This window comes from Polypterus senegalus, chromosome 1 (assembly GCF_016835505.1).
Source record: "Polypterus senegalus isolate Bchr_013 chromosome 1, ASM1683550v1, whole genome shotgun sequence".
Lineage (NCBI taxonomy): Eukaryota > Metazoa > Chordata > Cladistia > Polypteriformes > Polypteridae > Polypterus > Polypterus senegalus.
Genome location: NC_053154.1, coordinates 207831181 through 207851097, shown reverse-complemented (window position 1 = coordinate 207851097; position 19917 = coordinate 207831181). Strand labels below are relative to the sequence as shown.

Here is a 19917-nt window from a genome sequence, read left to right as displayed (position 1 = left end):
TTAGCCTTTGCTGTCCTTGCAACTTTTACTTCTGGATGTCCACTCACACTGACCAGGCCTATCATCTCCTAGCCATTTCCACCTAATGGCATTCCTGCAGATCTTTGGCTTGCCCATTGCCACATGGTAGTACTGCAAAACTATGAAAGTCATTCAACCTTTCATTGCCAGGCTGTATAAAACAAGTTCCTTAAGGCAAATCTTTATATCCAGGATGATCACAAAAGTCACTCTCACTTTTGGCCTGAATATACATGTTTTAGGACTCTATAATGTTGCCAAGATGTTGTCCCGAGGTTTTGTCCTTTTAAAGTTTCCCATTCGTGCTTCTTGTTATTCTTTAACCTGTGTGCTTTCATGTTGAATGCAGTTAGTAACTTTTCATTAGTATTCATTTATTATTCTAATTTAGTTAATTATCTTGGTTTCTTTGTTTGTTGTTTAACTTAATTGTTAAGGTAATTGTTTGGGGGAGCTCTAATTAATTTACGACCCTCGGGTGGTGTGGTCATTAGTGTTAAATTTACCCGAGGGACATTGTTTTATACTGTATACTTATTGAAATTGTGCGTTTTTTTAAATAATTGGTTTAATTATTTTAATTCCTTATTAAACTGAATGCAGTAAAAGAAAATTAATTCTCTTACTTTTCAGAACTTTCCTCTCTTCCCCGCCCCAGCACTACTCTCTGTCCTCTACTAGTCATTCTCCTGACGGTGACCCTATATCAATGAGGCAGCTTTAAACTATGTTCTATAGCAGAGAATACTTCCCAGGGTTAGTGACAGCCTGACATTTGTGACAAGGACTTTGGGTTAGAGCACTCTTAAGTGACCCTTCGTGTATTGCTCTCTGGAGTCTTCAGTTACCTTAAAGAGGCCACATCTCCGACACAGTCTTCCTGCTTCATTTTCTCCTCAAATAGTAACCCTGTCTCTGTTCTCCTCCTCTGACATTGTGTGTTGCATTCTTCTAGCCTGAAGGTGTTGTATTCTCTCCATAGGGCATGTCCTCTCTCTGTCTTTTAACAAAGAGTCAGGCATTGCTGGCAACTACTGGGTCACCCACTTTTTAATGTCCTTTGGAAATACTCCATAGTTTTCCATCCTCTATTTATTACCCTTTAGTCACACATGGCAAATTTTTAGGTCCTACTACTGTGTGGTGGTAGTGGCCTTCTTTCCACACTGGCATTGCAGTGCGTGCCATCACTAGATGCACTTGTTTCTGTCTCTTCTAAGATCCTGCTGGGCTCTACCCCAACATGCTTCTTTGCCTAGTAGTCCCTGATCCATCAAACCACATATACATACAGTTTATATATTTCTTTTTGTAAGTGGCCAAGTATTAGAGCTGGCACATAGAAATATATAAATCACAAGTTTATAAGATATGTAGTTTATAGTGTATGTTACTTTTTCCTGAATTAAGTCAACATGGATACTGAAAACTGGAAACTCAAATATTGTGTTATCGGTGACTGAGACATATGAAGGAGAGTAGTCCTGGCATACGCTGACTAAGTGAAAATGGATATCTGAAGGTTTATGGTTTTCAAGCATTCAAACTTCAATGGTGTTATATGATAGTAGGAAGGAAGCAGGAAATGATCACCCATGTTATCATGGTAGGATAGAAAGTGGAATACCACCACAGATACAGAAACAGAGAAATGGCAAAGGAGGATGAAAAAGCACTTTAATTAAAGCATGCTAGATTATTAGGGAGGCTGTCTACAATATGTGTGGACCTCTAGTTCTTTATAATGGAGAACAGATCCATGCCCCTTTAAATGGAAGGCATAGTTCAGGACTGCAATAATTCCTTCAGCTGTTGGCTGTTCAGAACTATAGGAGGATGGTCCCTCGACTTTTATAGGGAGTATCTTAACACAGAAGTGATGATGAGGAATGCACTGGAAGTAACTTCAAGGTGAGGTTTGAAAGCCAGAAAGCTACTAAATGGTGAAAGAACGCTTTGAGACACAACAGAATTATGCGTTCATATAGTTTATTTTTCTACACTTTGTTGTTTCAGCTGTTCTTCCCTTCAGGGTTCATTTGAAAACATTTTATTGCATTTTTTTGAAGTCTATGTTTATTAAACATACATACATACATACATACATACACACACATATTTTATTCACAATTAAACAATTTATTCACAAAACATACTTCATAAATGACAAGATAATTTACAGGAATGTCTCAACCTGTTTGCCATCATGTTCAACACATGTACCATATGTGACACATAAATTGTGCACAACAACTGTATATAAGTATATACATAGCAGTAGCATTAGTGTTAACATAATTTTGACTCACCCTGTATATATATACATATGTGTGTGTGTACAAAGGTGTGGGCAAAAATATGTTTACAGTTGTTTGTATGGAAAAAGACATGCAGGTTATCATAATTACAATAGCGTTATTAACTCAATAGTTTTATTAACTCAAAAGTGTGTCATAATGGCACAGTGCACTTGGGTGCCATCTCGAAAGTGCTGAAACTGCCGGCCTCACATACTCACAACTGTAAATCTACTTTTACTCATCAATGTATATGAAATAGTTTGTCAAGAGAGCCCTTTCATAACGTACTCAGAAAAGAGAGGGCAAATCACTTCCTGTTCTTTATTTTTATTTCGTTTTTTTTTTTAATTGAGCAGAGTAGCCAAGTTTGATGAGTGGAGATGGGCAGTAACAAACTGCAGGCTTTCCAACAAGCTTGCTGGAAATTACATCTCTCAGGTCAATACAGATAATGACTGAGTATTTAGAGAGCAGGTGTTCACTGCTCTGCACATTACAATATGATGACACTCACAGACTTATTTGGTTTGGAGTGTGACAGTGGTATCTGCTTGAGACATGCAAAGCTCTCAATTTAAGAGAAGCTTCTGTTAGAAACATTGCACAAACAAACAAACAAATAAATAAATAAGGGAGTGGTAACTGTCATGTGAATGTTGGGAGAATTTTATTAAGACATATATATGTGAAAATAAAGTCATCATAGAGATTAAGGCAATCCCATTCTCTTCTTCACACATTTTCAGAATCTCAGTTTGCTTTAAGGACTGAAGTGAACCATTCTAACAGGATTTATCGCATAAAATCTTTTCAAACACTAGCCATTTGTAGCAAGCAAAGGTGAGTCTAATTTGGAATTATAAGTATAGGAGTCACAATACATAAAAGAAAATATGATAGGATGATGTCTGACTAGGTGGAAATGGTTCACTGTGGGAGGGTCCTTAATTCTTTGTGTCTCAATGGGAAGCTTAAAATGCTTGCACAAGGCGAAAGAAATCAGAATGTGCTGCATGGACGTTGTTCCTTGGGTATTAGTGGATACCCAGCAGTAACAGACACTGTATGATGACAAAACCGTAAAGGTGGTCATCCATTAAATTGATCTGACTTGTTCATTTTCAGCTCAATAACAGCGTTAGACAGTGTAAAATGATATCCCTTTCTTTTTTTGTAGGTCAGGACTGCACCAGACAACTTTGGAATTGGTTTGAAAAATGTCATTTAAACCCACACATGGAGGTGAGTAAATGGTCATTAGAATTAGGCTCATCTAAATAACATCCTTGATCGAGAGTAGGAGTTTCCTAAATACTACAGAATGTATAATAAAGAGACAAACAAAGTAAGGCAGATATTTGATAGGAGAAATGACATTGCTCATATCAGGTCTGAGGAAACAGTAACGAGCAGTAGAGCCATTAGGGGTGATTAAGGCTCTTGGACATGGGGATGAGTGATCGAACTGAGCTATTATGTGTTTGACATCGCATTTAAAAGCTAAATATAAGCACTCCACAAAAGGTTGCTAATGCCTAAGAACTGAGAGGCTTTAATATTAGAAGGAAGAAAAGAAAACAACAGGCAGACACTGAAATGGAGAACCTTTATCAATGGGTTTTAATGAGCAAATTAGGAAAGACAGTGTACTGGACCAGTGTGAAACTGCCAGCAGGGAACAGGAAAACACAGTCCATGTACCTGAGCCACACACTCTCTTTAAAGTTATAAACAAATAGCATCAATATAAGAAATTTAGAATTTCTAGTTTTGAAGGGCACAGACTTCTATTGGAAACTGTGGTGATGCCAAGCAAAGGTATTGGCAAAAATATTCTTTATATAGATTTCTATGTCATGCCTGCCATTTTAATTTGGTCACTATCATTTGCCTATTGTCAATATTAAGGTCTTTATTTATTGCTCCACTAGTGAACCAGTGTGAGCTTTTTTAAAAAGTAAAAAGATGTAATCCTGTGTGTGTTTAAAGCCATGTCAGACCAAAAGTATTTTGTCATTTTATTTGAGAGCAGATTTGGGGTAAAGTCTCATTAGTAAAAAGGATGAACCGACAGAGTGCTGGGAGATATAAAGAGATCAGCTGAGTCAGAGAAATTTGAAATAGTCAAAATGTCTAATTGTGTACCATTTCAGTCTAATTAGGGGTAACAGGCAGTTTGAAGATATGTTCTGACCATTGTGACCTGAAGGGGACACTCCAGCTCCCCAAACCTGACACAGACAGACACACTTAGGCTTTTTATTTGGGACACTCTTGTCTGTAAGAGTTTCCCACAGCACAGCACAGTACAAAGTACTCTTGCTTCTTCTTTGTTTTTTTCACTTTCTGCCTCATCCTTCCTCTAGCAAGCTTCATTGCTCTTCCTCCCGACTCTGGCTCCTGGAGCTGGGGTAGGGGGCTTCTTTTATGTGACACCTGGGAGTACTTCTAGTATCCCATAAGCATGGTCCAGAAGCACTTTCAGTTGAGGTGGCAGCCTGACAAAGTAAGGCTCACTAGTCCCTTCAGCAACCCCTGGCAGTACCTCAGGAACCCGACAGGGCTGAGCCCTCAAACTCCAAGTCCCAGCATGCCCTTTGAGAATCCATGGTGCTGTAGCAACCCATGGTGGCTGCCACCTAGCAATCCAGGGGAGACAATGCTCTGTGCATGCTCTCTTGCCCAGTCCTTCCATTATGAAGGTGTCCCTGTCGGGCAAGGACACCGGCCATCCGCTACACCATATATCGTAGTCAGAATTCTGTCCATGTCTTAGTTTTCTTTATTTTATTTTAACATTGCAAAATAATCAGCAAAAAATACCAACAAAAGAAACTAAAATAAATAAAACTGAGACCAGAGATGGAGCCCTGGTGAGACCATGAAATATCACATTTTCATAACATGATCTTATACACTAAATTAATGAAAGAACATGTTCCATCACCAGTGATCAGATGTGGATTATTATTCTGTGATTGTTTGCTAATTTTGAACTTGCCTTTATAGAACATTAGAATATTCAAAAACATTTGATGAGCACAGGCCATTCAGCCCCACAAATCTTGCCAATCCTATCCACCTAATCCCTTTAAAATATCATCAAGTAGAGTTTCAAATTTCCCTAGGGTTCTACTGTCAACCACACTATGTGGTAACTAACTCTACGTGTCTATGGTTCTCTGAATTCTGTTTTGAATTTTTTTATTTACACTTACATCAATAATCTTTTGCGTTAATCAAGGTTCACATGAGAGTTTTATTCACAAGGGCTGCTTGGTAGAATTATTCACACCAACACCATCACAAGTCCAGACTCCTCAGTTGTGGATACTACATTCTTCTTACTGAAGTGTAAGTCGACGGTGACCAAAAAAGAACATTTTCTACTGAAGTATTTGCTGTAGTGGGCAGTGAATACAGCAGCCTTATAAAATTCTTTATGATTTCTGCAAACCTTTGCTAATCTAAGGACCACTCTTCTCTTAGGTTCAGGTTCTAGTTAAATCCTGTAACATTCTGTTATTTCATTCCTCTAGGGTAATTGCCACTTCTAAATCGATAAGTGTGTTTGCGTGTCTGCAAACCATGTTGGACTTATGCCCAGTCCAAGTTTGGTCCCTGCCTAAAGCTGTCAGGATAAACTCTGTTCCCATGATTCTCAATTCAATATAACAGATTAGAAAATGGAGGGAGAATGCATGGCTAAAATAATGAACAGGCTAATGTGATATACTATTGGTATCTGCTGACATTATTTTGATGGATGCGTACATGCATTCTCATTTTGCTTTACAAAATGAAAAGAATAAATTGAGATATAAGGAGGAAATCAAGGTCATTCACAAATGCAACAAGTAAGTAAGATCCTGATACAATGCTACTCTTTACACATTATTGTCCAGTTCAGTACCTTTTATAACAGTTAATGAATCTCAACACACCTCACTTTAATAAAAATGTAAAACCTTACTTGCAGATTTCCAAAGCTGAATCTCTTTTGACTGTTAACTTTCTTGATAATTTCCATAATTTCCACATGTGATTGATAGAGAAGGGCCAATGATAACAAAGGTCTAGGACAGCTCACTTAGCTGTCAAAATGTCAGGCTAGTTAAAGCCAAAATTTCTATCCCTTTAAAAGTAAGGTGTCATAATTGTCTGCTAACCTTCTGCAGTAACCTGAAAAATAGATTACAAGAAGAAAACAACCTTTCCACGTCTATATGCCTAGCTATTAAATGACAACTTACTTTGTCAACGGGGATCAATGGCTAAACAGAAAGAAATCCTTCAGAGGAAATTTTCAATTCCACTGCCGGCTTTGTTCCAGATATTAACTATATACAGAAGTTTATTTTTCAAAAATAACCTCCTTACAAGAAATAAATTCAATTTACTTTGTTTGTTTTTTGCCATTTGTGCCATACTACATTTAAATCAGTGGAAGCAGATGTGCTTATTCTGCTTGTCTGAGCAATTTTCCAGGTTAAATCTTTAGTATAAAAAAATACATTTTGGAATGGTGAAGAATGAGAAGATTAGAACCAGTAAAACATACAGGCAGTCCTGAAGAGAAGGATACAAGGAGGAAATCTTGATGGAAACTAATACAAATACGAAGTATGCAATCAGATTATATTTTCTTTAATTCAATTTGAGGATGTATGTCATCATATCATATCAGTCTAATCCAATTCAGGGACCCATCAACACTGGTTGTAAAAGGGCTCACTCACTCATTTGAAATCGCCAACTAATCTATCCTGCTCATCTTTGTGGATATGGAAGACTATCAGAGACACATGGAGGGTGTGCAGCATCTCTGCACAGGAACGCCTGACCCATAAAGCAGCACTAACTTCTTCACTAACAGACCATTCAATCCGCCAAAAAAGCCACAATGAAATGAAGACTAACATTAAGTAAAAAAGGCAACACTCAAAGAAATTCCAACTTTTAATAATTATATAAATGATTCTATCCATCTATTATTGATCGTTCTGAATTCAGTCAGCTTCATGATTGTCACATCATATCCTGATAGCATTGGTGTAATATAGGAACTAAGCATGCATCAGACACACATATCCCACTCACAGCAGGCCACTTTTCGTCTAGCACTTAATATAACCTACAAGCCTTTTGAATATGGGTGGAAAAGAAAATTACAGAAAGAAAAAGCTCCCCACATACAAGAAGAATAAGCAAATTTAATACAGACTGAGTGGGATTCATACCCAGAAATCTCAAACTATGGGACAGGAATGGTAACCACAAATGATATTGGATAATTATATTAAGTGCAAGCCAACTAGTAACAGAAACCTTCAATCAACATGGATCTTGGAGAAAATTAACCTCTGGAGGGTTATTTCCAAAAAGGAAAGACAAGTAGATCAACTGGCAACAGTACCATATATAGTATAGTACTATATTTTTTTATTCACCCAGTTATTTTTTAACTGACTTCTTTTAACGCAGGTTTGCGTGAGTGTGAACTGGCACCCTATCTACTACTGGCTTGATATTTCCAAAGTAGGCTTTGGCCTTTGACAACATAGTACTACAATGCCCACAATGCCTTTAAAGAACGCCAATATCCCAAAAGATATCAAGTAAAGACATACTGTCAGCAAGTGGAGAATCAGGAATGTGAAATGAAACATACCAAAACAGGTTCGATTGCCCCTTTGGTTACATGGCCTGTAAAAAGCACAAATCATTCCAAATTAGAAAAGCACAGAAGGGAGGAGATTTGAAATGACTGTTACAGAATGAAGCCATTGCAGAAATCTGCTGCCTTGTGCACTCTGATTGAGCATCTGTCTGAGTTACACATTTCCTGACAACACACACTCCCACTTCCGAGGAAGTGATAGTCCATCTGCCCACCAGACAGGTGGCATCAGTCAAGGAACATAGCTCCCAATCACTCCAATCTTAAATGCTGGACTGACAATCAGCACTTGCATTGTCTATTATGTTTAGTCCCAAGCATGGCCTTATACACAAGCAATAACATCCATCTGTTTTCAATGCCAACATTTTCTTCATTCGATAGCAAAAGAGCTTAAGTGTTTTATATCAAGAAATAGACCAGCATAACCACTGACTCTCTAGGCCCATTCAAAATTGCTCAGGTCAGATAACTTTAAAAGTGAGCTTAACAATAGGTTGGTGATAGCCAGAATCCCCACAAGAAAACCCCACACACAGTGTTTATAGCATCACAGTGCTTGGACCACAGCTTCATTCCTGTATTATGAACATACAAGCTCTTTTCACATTTAGGTGTAGGTATATTTTATTGTCTATGTGAAATAATGAAGTCTATATAAACCTAAAGACGAGGAGACCATATAAAGTCAATAATAGAGGAATAAGAGGCATAAAATCCCACCACCATCACATTATTTATTTATTTTCAAGTCTATGAAAGTTAACAATGAGCCCAGTTTAACCCTTCAACCCACCGGACACAATGTAACACAAAAATCAAAAAAAAATCTGATATGTCTGGCACACAACTTTCACTACATAATGCTGTGAATTTTGATATTTTGATACTATAACAATATTTTTTAAATATCTATAAAATAATCTACTAGAGGCATTTTGCTCAAAGTCAGTAAGCTTACAGAATTTTAAAACGCTAATAAACATGCCAAGTTTCATTTAGATTGAGCAATTCACCTTTGAGTTGTTTCCAGGGACTTACATTCTGATACATAGACTTATACAGACAGACAGATATTATGTTCAGGGATTCCTATACTGTGTGTAATATATTGTGACTATATATATCATAGCAATATAAATCAATATATTCACAAACTAAAATACAGATTTTATAGAGAGTAGAAGCTGGAAATAGACTTGTGGTATAATCATCGGGGTTCGTATCCCATGTAAGAGGCTAGTGCAGCACTTATAAGAAGTGGCACGGATAGAAAGCATTTACTTGCAACAGGTGACTCTCCTTAAGGATTCTGGCTAGGATCACTTTATGGACTTGAGAAAAGAGAGGCAGATGGAGGAGCCTCTGATCTCAAGTGAGGTGTGAGGCAGAGCTGGTGGTGTGAATGTGCAGACAGTTGGAAAATGCAGATAAGAGAGTTAGGAGCCACATTGAAGTACTGGGGAAGGCTGGGGTGGGGGCAGTGTCAGTTTTTGGTCCTCTGAAAGGCCACCTAACCCAGTCAATGTCGGAAATGGAACTCTGTTTCTACATTTCTCATGTCCTTACAATACATATCTATATTCTTCCTATGGTGCATGTACCTCCGGTAATTGAGTGTCTTAATGACAAACTAAAGTCAGAGAACACATCTGCCGTACTTCATTATACGTTTGCAGATAATACCAAGATAGGTGGATTGGCAGATAATCTGGAATCCATTAAATTATTACAGAGGGAATTGAATAGCATACAGGCTTGGGCAGATTTGTGAAAGATGAAGTTTAATGTCAATATTATATTAGGACATTAGGTTTGAATACACAATGGGATGTCTGAAAATGAGAAGGATTTAGGAGTTTTAGTGGACTCTATGCTATCTACGTTCAGAAGCCATTAAGAAGGCTAACAGAATATCAGGTTATATACCACAATGTGCAGAGTACAAGTCCAAGGAGGTTATGCTCAAGCTTTATAACGCACTGGTGAGGCCTCATCTGGAGTACAGTGTGCAGTTTTGGTTTCCAGGCTACAAAAACAACATAGCAGCACTAGAAAAGGTCCAGAGTAGAGCAACTAGGCTCATTCCAGGGCAGGGATGAATTGTGAGGAAAGATTAAAAGAGCTAAGCCTATACAGTTTAAGAAAAAGAAGATTAAAAGGTGACATGATTGAAGTGTTTAAAATTATAAAGGGAATTAGTACAGAAGATAGAGACTGTTATTTTAAAATGAGTTCATCTATACAGGTAGTCCCTAGGTTATGGACATCCGATATACAACTTACAAATGGGGCCGCAGCTGCTACAACTGCCTGGGAGACGCGACACATGTGCCTCAGTAACTGCTGCTCTGTCATCTTCAGCCTGGGAATGCTGCAAGCGGTGGCTGGATGGAGGCTGGAGGGGGGCGATTATGCTTCTCATGCAGTGTAGTGTCCCTCAGGCATACCCCATTTATTCTCAGTGTGCGGCAAGTGGTGACTCGGGGTCCATAGTCACCGGGACCACAGCTACTGCTCGTGTGTAGGACAGAGGCTTGATGGGGCGGTTTGCTGCCCACTTACCACGCCACTGCAGCTACTGCTCCTAACTAGATGGAGGCTGGATGGGGCTTTTCAATGCCCGCCCTCTGAGAACGAATGGGGCAGCCGTGTGTGCTGGTGATGCTGCAAGCGGTGACCCAGTTGTGGCTGAACGGAAGCCATTGAGGGTGAACGGGGCAGTGGGGGACAGCATTGTAGTCTGCCTGTTGAATGGGGGCAGTGGTGGACGATTCACTACCCGCCTTTGGCCGCACTGTGTTCGTTCTCAGTGGGTGAACGGTGCAGGCGGCATACTGTAGTGGAGGTGACTGTTTGCTGGGCAGGTGGTGAACTGCCTCTCGCCACTCACATTCATTCTCAATATCAAGCTTGCTTGTACTGTTACGCACATAACAGGAAGCTGTCTCTTGTCAGTACATCAGACGTGTTGAAGACGGGTGCCTTCCTGCTGTGATAGCATGTACAGTGCTGTGCAGAAGAGCTCCTCTTAACCTTTTGTCTTCACCCTTCAACAATGTCTCTGAAACATAAATCTGATGCAAGTGCTGGTGATACAGTAAAGAAGAGAAAAACCATCACTATGGAAAATAAAGTTGATATAATAAAAAGGTCAGAGAGAGGTGAAACTCCATCATTCATTGGCAGAGCACTTGGTTACAGTCGGTCAATACAGTAATAGCATTTTTTAAAATAATGTACCTGTTCTGACTTACATACAAATTCAGCTTAAGAACAAACCTACAGTCCCTATCTCGTACGTATCCCAGGGACTACCTGTATATATAAAAATCAATGTGTTTATGTATGTATGTTCCAGCATCATGCCCGAACGGTTGGAGCGATTTTCATGAAACGTGGTACATATGTTTCTCAATGGTCGACTAAAAATACTATAGGGTGAAATCAGCCCTAACCCACCCCGTTCTGGGGGTGTGTGATCTTACAGTCTTGTATGCATGTTATCATTCAGTTGACACTCGGACCGACCACAAGAGGGCGAACTGGAGGTGACTGCCAGCATTCTTTATGTTTGAGCACCACCATGCCCCTGTTGGTTTTGAAATTATAAATAGAGTTCTACGCGTGCAAGTGTGTGTGTCTGTCCGGCCTGGAAGTGAGACGCAGAGTCACGTTGAGGGCTCCAGCTCCGAGGATACACAAGCAATGCTAGCACACCGACAAAAGGAAACCTCCTAAGAAGGACAGTCACTTAGCTGCTAATGCACAAACGATGCGAGCACGTCGGCAACACAAATCCTCATAGCACAGAGATGCCCAGAGTAGTTCTGACGATTTTAATACTTTCTAGGATCCCGTGCTTTTAACAGTACTAGCTTACACAGTTAGTATATAGCAAGCGACAAATTCTTTATGTTTAATCAGCACCACGCCCCTGTTGCTTTTCAAATTAAAGAGTTGGCCGGTTCCGAGCGTCAACTGGATGATAACATACATATAAGACAAGCGCATTTGTAAGCCTTTATTATTTGTTAATTTATTTTTAAAGTTGTGTTTTTTTTAATTATGTTTTTCTCAAACAATTGAATAAAAAAAAAACACTTTATTTTCCTCCCAGGTAACACTGGGTATTTCAGCTAGTCAAGAATAAAGATAAACAGTTGGAAACTTGTTAAGGGTAAATTTCGCACAAACATTAGAACGTTTTTCTTTACACAGAAAACCACAAACATATGGAAGGAGCTACCAAGTATCATGGTAGACAGTAAGACTTTAGGAACTTTCAAAACTCAACTTAAGTGGATAGGATTGGTGAGCTTTGTTGGGCTGAATGGCCTGTTCTTGTCTAGATTGTTCTAATGTTCTAATTAACTGAGCTATTTATTGTATCCATCTTCTATACAGTATATTGCATGTAGGGGAAGTTAAAGGAAATCCATCTCATGTGACAACTTACTTACAAATTATGTTTATGCACACAAACTTTAATTGTAGGCTAGTTGAGCATTTAAAACTGTAAAATTCATCAGTATTTTTGTTTAAAAAGCAATTTCAAGTTCAAATTTATTGTCATGTATAAGGAATATAGTAAACATAATACTGTCATGTCCAACCAATCTTTAATATTCTGCATTTTCCTGCGTGCGATGTTACCGTCACTTTTTAAACTTCATTTTACATTAATTCCAACAAGGATTGCCCAGCCATTATTTCACAAAAGCTCAGAAAGCTTTGCCTGACAGGAATCGTAATCTCAAGACTGGAACTATAAACAGTGTATAGCAGGGCTGTTTGATCCTTCTTGTCTGTTTGAACAATGTGTATGAATCAACACTCAATCAGATTTTTGTAAAGAGTACTTTCTCACCAAGCTGTGGTCCGTGTGTTCTTGGATGATTAAAAATAATAAGCCTTGCACCCGCTAAATCTGTGAATATGTGATTTTCAATGTCCTTTGGCTTAATAGATGGTTGGGAAATGGATTGAACTACAAAGAGAAGGGTCCATGAACCTGTGGTATAGACTACATCCTGATTTAAATGGCCATGATTGTGCATGTAGCTCAATATGCAGGTTGCACTGAGCGAAAATAGTAAAAGCATTTTTAAAGCTTTAATTTATAAGGATGCACTTCATTACACAGAAGTACCTGCAGTCATATGGGAAATGGGATGTTAACATTTATGAAGACATAATACAGAATAAAACAAACTTAACAAATGACATGGAGAGCTGTTTATTTCAGGTAAGACAGTTGTTAACATTATATCTTTAAACTGTAAATAAGATGACATCATGTGTGAGACCAAAGAAAAAAAGACAGTGTTGACTGTCATAAAACAAAATGTCACCAAAGTGACATGAAAATGTCATAACACTGAAACCTAAAAACTGTGCATATAGTCTATGAAAAAATAAATGTAAATAATGTTAAACAAATTATAAAATTTTGTAATTGATGAAGTCTGTGTAATTTGCTCTTAATCCTGTGATAATGGTTATTGGCTGAACTTTTAAGGATTACAATTTGAGGTTATAAGTAAAAGGTGCTTTTAGCACAGATTAAAAACTCTTCATTTTAAACAACATGCTAAAACCCTTGCCAGTCTTTCTTTTCACTCTTGTGCAAATAAAATCAATAACAAGTATACACCTAGCGTGGTCCTAACATGAGAGAAAATGACACCCATCCGTGAGGGAGTCTGTCCATCTTCTCTACAGATGATGCAAAGTAGGCATGCAGGCAAATGGCAGAGATAACCAGTCCTCTGTCAAAGGTAAGAAAGAGGCTTTAAAGGATTAGCATGGGATGTTGGATGATACAGAACAGCCTAGAAACTTGGCCCATTAAGGGTTATGAGAGGCTCGGGAGGGCAGAGGTCTTGATGGCTGTCAACAGGAGCTTTGGCTTCATGGCTCCAAGACTCTGTAGATCTCTACTGACTGTGGAAGTAATTCAGGATTTTTTTTTAGAAGTAACCAAAACACTTCCATATTGTGAAGTCTTTGAATTTAATATCATGTGATTTGGAGCAAAGGTTCAATAGCTGTAGAAGGAGATGTCAAATGAGAGAGCCTGGGTTTAAGGAGTGTTTTTCATACTGGAGAACTGGACTTGGATAAATATTAAACTAAGCCCAGAGAGCCTAAAGTAAAGACTTATCAGCATACAAAAACACATATATTGTTTCCTGAATCACAAGTTGAATGTCAAAGTGTTTACAAAAATGTCACAGGGAGATGACACAGGTAAGCTTGAAACCTTTTCATTTCACTGTGCTAAGCAGAATAAATGAGTTCATGTAGCAGCTTGCTTCTCTCAGCTGGCCCTGTGGAAGCCAGAGATGAGCTCCTACAAGAAATAGCCTAGCTCCTAAGGGTGCAAAATAACAAAAAAAAACAAAAGAAGAAACACAGTATAAAGCACATAACCTATGAGTAACAAACTCACTAATGTGAAAAAGTATCCTCCACAGGAATGTGTCCAGCTCAAAGTGAAAATGTAACTGCATCTTTTAGTTGTTAATGGTTGCTAAAGGATCAGGTGCCGGTGCCTACACTTGCATTGCTTGCTTATTTTGTGCCCTACTTACTTTAATAAACAAGACAAACACTAAAAGGCTCTGTTCAAAGACAAACAAGCATTAGCTGCTGTCTAATACAAGCAGACATTGCATACATCAGCTGCATCCAATACCAACTCTGAGAAGATCACCATTCGTTTTCTAATTGCTCACCATCTCTCCTATATTTTACTGAGGTGTCCTGCTGCTTCATGACAATGAATACAAGTTTTGGAAGACCAATAAAGCTAAATAAAAGTGGTCTGAAACACAACATGATATCTATTTTCTAACAACAAAAAGAAAGAATCTTAGAAACACAAAGCTTTCAGAGTGTCTGTCATTTTTCATAGTAATGCAGCTTATTATACGCTGGATGTAGATTTGCCAGCATCCTTTTTTTGCTAGATCTAAGAGGATGCTTCCACACAATTATTGTGCTTGACTTTGGAAACAGGAGTAGAAGAGCTGAAGTCACAGAAGGACAGAGGTGAAGTGAAAACCAAAAAAGTGGCTGATAGATTGCACAGAGATAACTTCTTCAGGATGATTTAATTGGGTTTTACTCTCCTCATTCTGGAATGGAAGATGAAAGTGACCCTGTCTGCACTCTGCAAAATGAATCCAGCACAAGTGTGCAAAGCCAGCTGTCCCCGGTCTTCATAATGCCAGGCCATCGATTACATATAAGCTGTGGGATTGGGCCTCGAAGTATGTACAGGATATGCGGACACAAACAAAACAGGGGACGCCGTGCGGAGAAGGTTATTCTAATTCTTGGTTATGCAAGGGTTTTTTCAGACTAAGATAAAAACAATCAAAAACCATGTAACTCAAGAACACAACTCAAAAAGATCTTTGGACGATAAGCAATTTGAATATAAATTGAACTGGACAAACCATAATGCATGTTGAGCTTCCAATGACTATATTTCAGCAAATAGAATACTGTTAAATACTTCTAAAAAATGTTGCAATTTCAACTGACACATGGCAATGAAAATGTAAAAGAATATAATATGGTTTGTAAATGCTACTAGACAGCATGTCACACTTTCATTTCTCCCATCTGCCAGGAAATTGCTGATTGCACTCGGCAGCAGCTATTGGTTAAGCAATGAAGGATGGACAAGCAATTCTTATAATTTTTAACCAATTGAGGACTAGGTGGTGTGCGTTGCTGCAGCTTTCTCTTTGAAATGCCACATGCACAACAGTACTGAACATAAATCAGATACTAAGGTAAAAGTACTGTAAGTAAGTTTCTCAATCACTCACTCTCTTTGACTTTTTCTCTCTGTCTACCAGGTGCCACCGGTATAAATGAATGGGGAAAAGTTGTCTTTAAGAAACTCAATACATCTAAACTCACAATGAGACAGAGAGAAGTATTCTTAGACAAAAGTTGTAACCCAAGGAGACAGTAAAGCGGTTATCGAAATTAGTTGAGGAGAAAATGTTGTACGTTCTTGTCGTATTAAATGAGATGCTACTTTAGCTGCTATAAACCTTTGTGCATGTTGATGACACCCATCAGCCCCCAGCCCACTCCTGCTGCCTTAATGGAAATTGTAATCCCTGCATTAGTGGTGGTTTGGATTATCCCCCCCCCAACCCCTCACCCCATTCAACTCCTATACCAGCTACACCACATAGCCTATATTTAAAGTTGGACCAATGGCAAAGCGCATGCAAAATTTTATGAAAATATATGTATACTGTATATATGTACTGTATATATCTCCTAGGATAACACAATCTGGCGGCACGGTGGTGCAGTTGGTTGTGCAGCTGTCTCACAGTTAGGAGACCTGGGTTTGCTTCCCGGGTCCTCCCTGCACGGAGTTTGCATGTTCTCCCTGTGTCTGCGTGGGTTTCCTCCGGGTACTCAGTTTTCCTCCCACAGTCCAAAGACATGCAGTTTAGGTGCATTGGCGATTCTAAATTGTCCTTAGTGTGTGCTTGGTGTGTGTGTGCGTGGGCTGGTGCCCTACCCGGGGTTTGTTTACTGCCTTGCGCCTTGTGTTGGCTGGGATTTGCTCCAGCAGACCCCTGTGACTCTGTAGTTAGGATATAGCGGGTTGAATAATGGATGGATGACACAATACACTTGTCCCACCACTTTTTCCATTGTTCAAAACTGTTCCGAAAGTGATAGCCTCCAGTGCCTGCGACGTTTGCTTCTTGACCTCCTGTACATCAAGAAAATGCTTTCCTTTAAGGTCCCTCTATTCTCGGAAATAAGAAAAAATTGTAGGGAGCAAGGTCTGGAGAGACGATAAATACGAATCCATCCATCACCCCTGGTGAGACAAAACCGTGACTCATCAGTGAAGAGCACTTTTTGCCACTCCTGTCTGGTCCAGCGAAGGTTGTGCCCATAGGCGGCGTTATTGCTGGTGATGTCTGGTAAGGACCTGCCTTACAACAGGCCTACAAGCCCTCAGTCCAGCCTCTCTCAGCCTATTGCAGACAGTCTGAGCACAGATGGAGGGATTGTGTGTTCCTGGTGTGACTCGGGCAGTTGTTGTGGCCATCCTGTACCTGTCACGCAGGTGTGATATTCGGATGTACCGATCCTGTGCAGGTGTTGTTACACGTGGTCTTCCACTGCGAGGATGATCAGCTGTCCTTCCTGTCTCCCTGTAGCGCTGTCTTAGGCGTCTCACAGTGCGGACATGGCAATTTATTGCCCTAGCCACATCAGCAGTCCTCATGCCTCCCTGCAGCATGCCTAATGCACGTTCACGCAGATGAGCAGAGACCCTGGGTATCTTTCTTTGGGTGTTTTTCACAGTCGGTAGACAAGTCTCTTTAGTGTCCTGCGTTTTTAGAACTGTGACCTTAAATGCCTACTTTCTGTAAGCTGTTAAGGTCTTAACGACCATTCCACAGGTGCATGTTAATTAATTGATTATGGTTAATTGAACATGCATGGAAAACATTGTTTAAACCCTTTACAATGAAGATCTGTAAAGTTATTTGGATTTTTAAAACATTATTGTTGAAACACACAGTCCTGAAAAAGGGACGTTTCTTTTTTTGCTGAGTATATATATATATATATATATATATATATATATATATATATATATATATATATATTTTTTTTTTTTTTTGTCATACGCATATTTTCACACTTGAATCCAGGCAAATGATACCCCCGACAGGTTTCAAACTCTACTCTCTGTCCATTATTGGCACCCATAAGCCATAACCAAACTTAAAAGAAACTCAGAATTGATAAGATGTAGGAAAGGAATCAGCTTCTGAAGATGAATGCACTTTCTTAGAAGGGAAACATTAAAGAGATAAATTAAACAGAAATTGTGAAATATTTTTTCCTGTCTGAAGAAGACACAATGCTCAAAGTATAATTGCTTGGTTGGCAATTTTGACCTTAAAAGAAAATATGATTGACCAACTATTTCCTATTGCTTCATTCTTCACCAGTGACAAACAAAAGTTTATAGTTTCTTAAATATGACGACCTTCAAAATGTGATATTTCATTATTACTCACTATGAAAGACACTATATAATATTAGTATTGATTATTTAGTAAGCCCACTTATTCTCCAATGCCAAAATGAGTGTTTCCTTTATGCTGTCAGTTTTTCTGAAAGCACCTTCTGATTCTGTTGCATCGTTGAGCTACATTTACTGTCAGTCTATTGATAAAACATGTATGTGTTCTGTCAAAGAAGAGTTTTGTAACTACAAATTTTGCAGCAAATAATTTGCAAAAGATCTCTTTAATTTGATGGATTTAAATGAAACATACTGTACGTTTTATTGGTATATTTTTATATTTATGAAGCAGTTTTTTTACTGTTTACGTATATAGCAAATTAATAATTGTAAACCCATATTTCCATCTCATTTCACAGCTGATAAACTTCAGCTATTTGCAGCTTCAAGAAGTTCATGATGCACTGTGGTTAACACAATACTTTATAGAATTTTAAAAAAATCAATCCCTGAGGTTTATATTAATTTTTTGTTGACGCATTTCCAAGATTTCCTAAAGACAAGGTGGAATGAATTGTATTTTCTGATGTTCCACATTCCACAAAATAGTTGAACTCATTTCTCAGTTGACTGGTTTTAGCGCATCTGTTACTCTGTACAAATCATGTCTCGATCGAGCCCCTTCATCAACTGTTTCAACAGGACCGCCATTGGTGTTTTTTGGATGTCAGCCAGTTGTCAATGGTGCTGTGATATGTGAAGGCCCCAGTGTCACTTGATCTTCAGATGCAAAATATACAACATAATTGCCTTTGATTTTCAAAAAGCCTTTGATACAATTCCACACTGAAGATTAACTTTGAAACTAGAGGCCACTGGCAAGTTAAGAATTACAAATTTTGATTTCAAGTTGGTTAATCAGCTACAACTTGGAGCAGAGAAGGGGATACTGCAAAAATAGTAAAGATAAGAAGAGAATGCTCCCCATGGTCTGTGGTCATCATGGGGAACCCTCGGGGATCTGAGCATGGACATTAACTCTTTCTAATTTATACAGTATTAATGAAATAGGTTCAGATGTTTTTAGTAAACTTGTGAAATTCAGAGCTAATGATAAAACTGGATGGAAGGCAAATACTTAGGGAACACCAATGTTCAAAACTGGGTGAACACTTTGAAATTGCAAATTCAAAAAATCTAAAAGTGCTAAGTGCTACAGACAGATAAATGCAATACTAATTATAAATAAAAGACAGACAGTGCTGACCTACAGGAGCAATCATTGAAAGGGATTTAGGGATTACATTGATGCAATTTATTCATCATCAAGTGCCAATTGAAAAACAAATAAAGTGTATTCAATATAAGTCAATGGGACTGTATAATTTTGTTTACAATGATACCAAACAATAAGCTATACATTGAAAAGCAACTTACTTGCATCCCTGTACTTAAGGACTCAAACTACATGTTGTGATTTTCAGGAGTCTAAGTAAATGTCTTCCGTCCACCAATTTCTTAACTTTTTTATGCAGGGCAGAGTCTTGGGACAATTTTAGCCTATCCAGCAAACACTGGGGCCAAGAAAAAATCAACACCAGGCATCTCATTTATAAAACTTTGCATAGATTCAAACATGAAATTATGCAAATGGCAAAAAGCAGGGAAACAGGTACACCAAAAAACATTTTTATAAAACCTTGCATACACACATTTGTACGCAAGTTACCCTTTATAAATCACGATTATCTTGTTAAAGTGGGGACTTGAATGTGCCATGAGACCTGCCTGGTTGCCTTCCTGAAACAACCACACATGGACCATACTAATCAGTCTTATAAATATGCAATCACGATGCTGCAGACATTCATTGGCTGGTA

At 38.6% G+C, this 19917-nt stretch overlaps 1 protein-coding gene across 1 annotated transcript in view; it reads right to left on the bottom strand.

Annotated features, from left to right (window-relative positions):
- Nucleotides 1–19917, bottom strand: part of LOC120538509 (pro-neuregulin-3, membrane-bound isoform-like) — an 822431-nt gene that overhangs the window by 526072 nt on the left and 276442 nt on the right. The gene's annotated exons all lie outside the window — the stretch shown is intronic.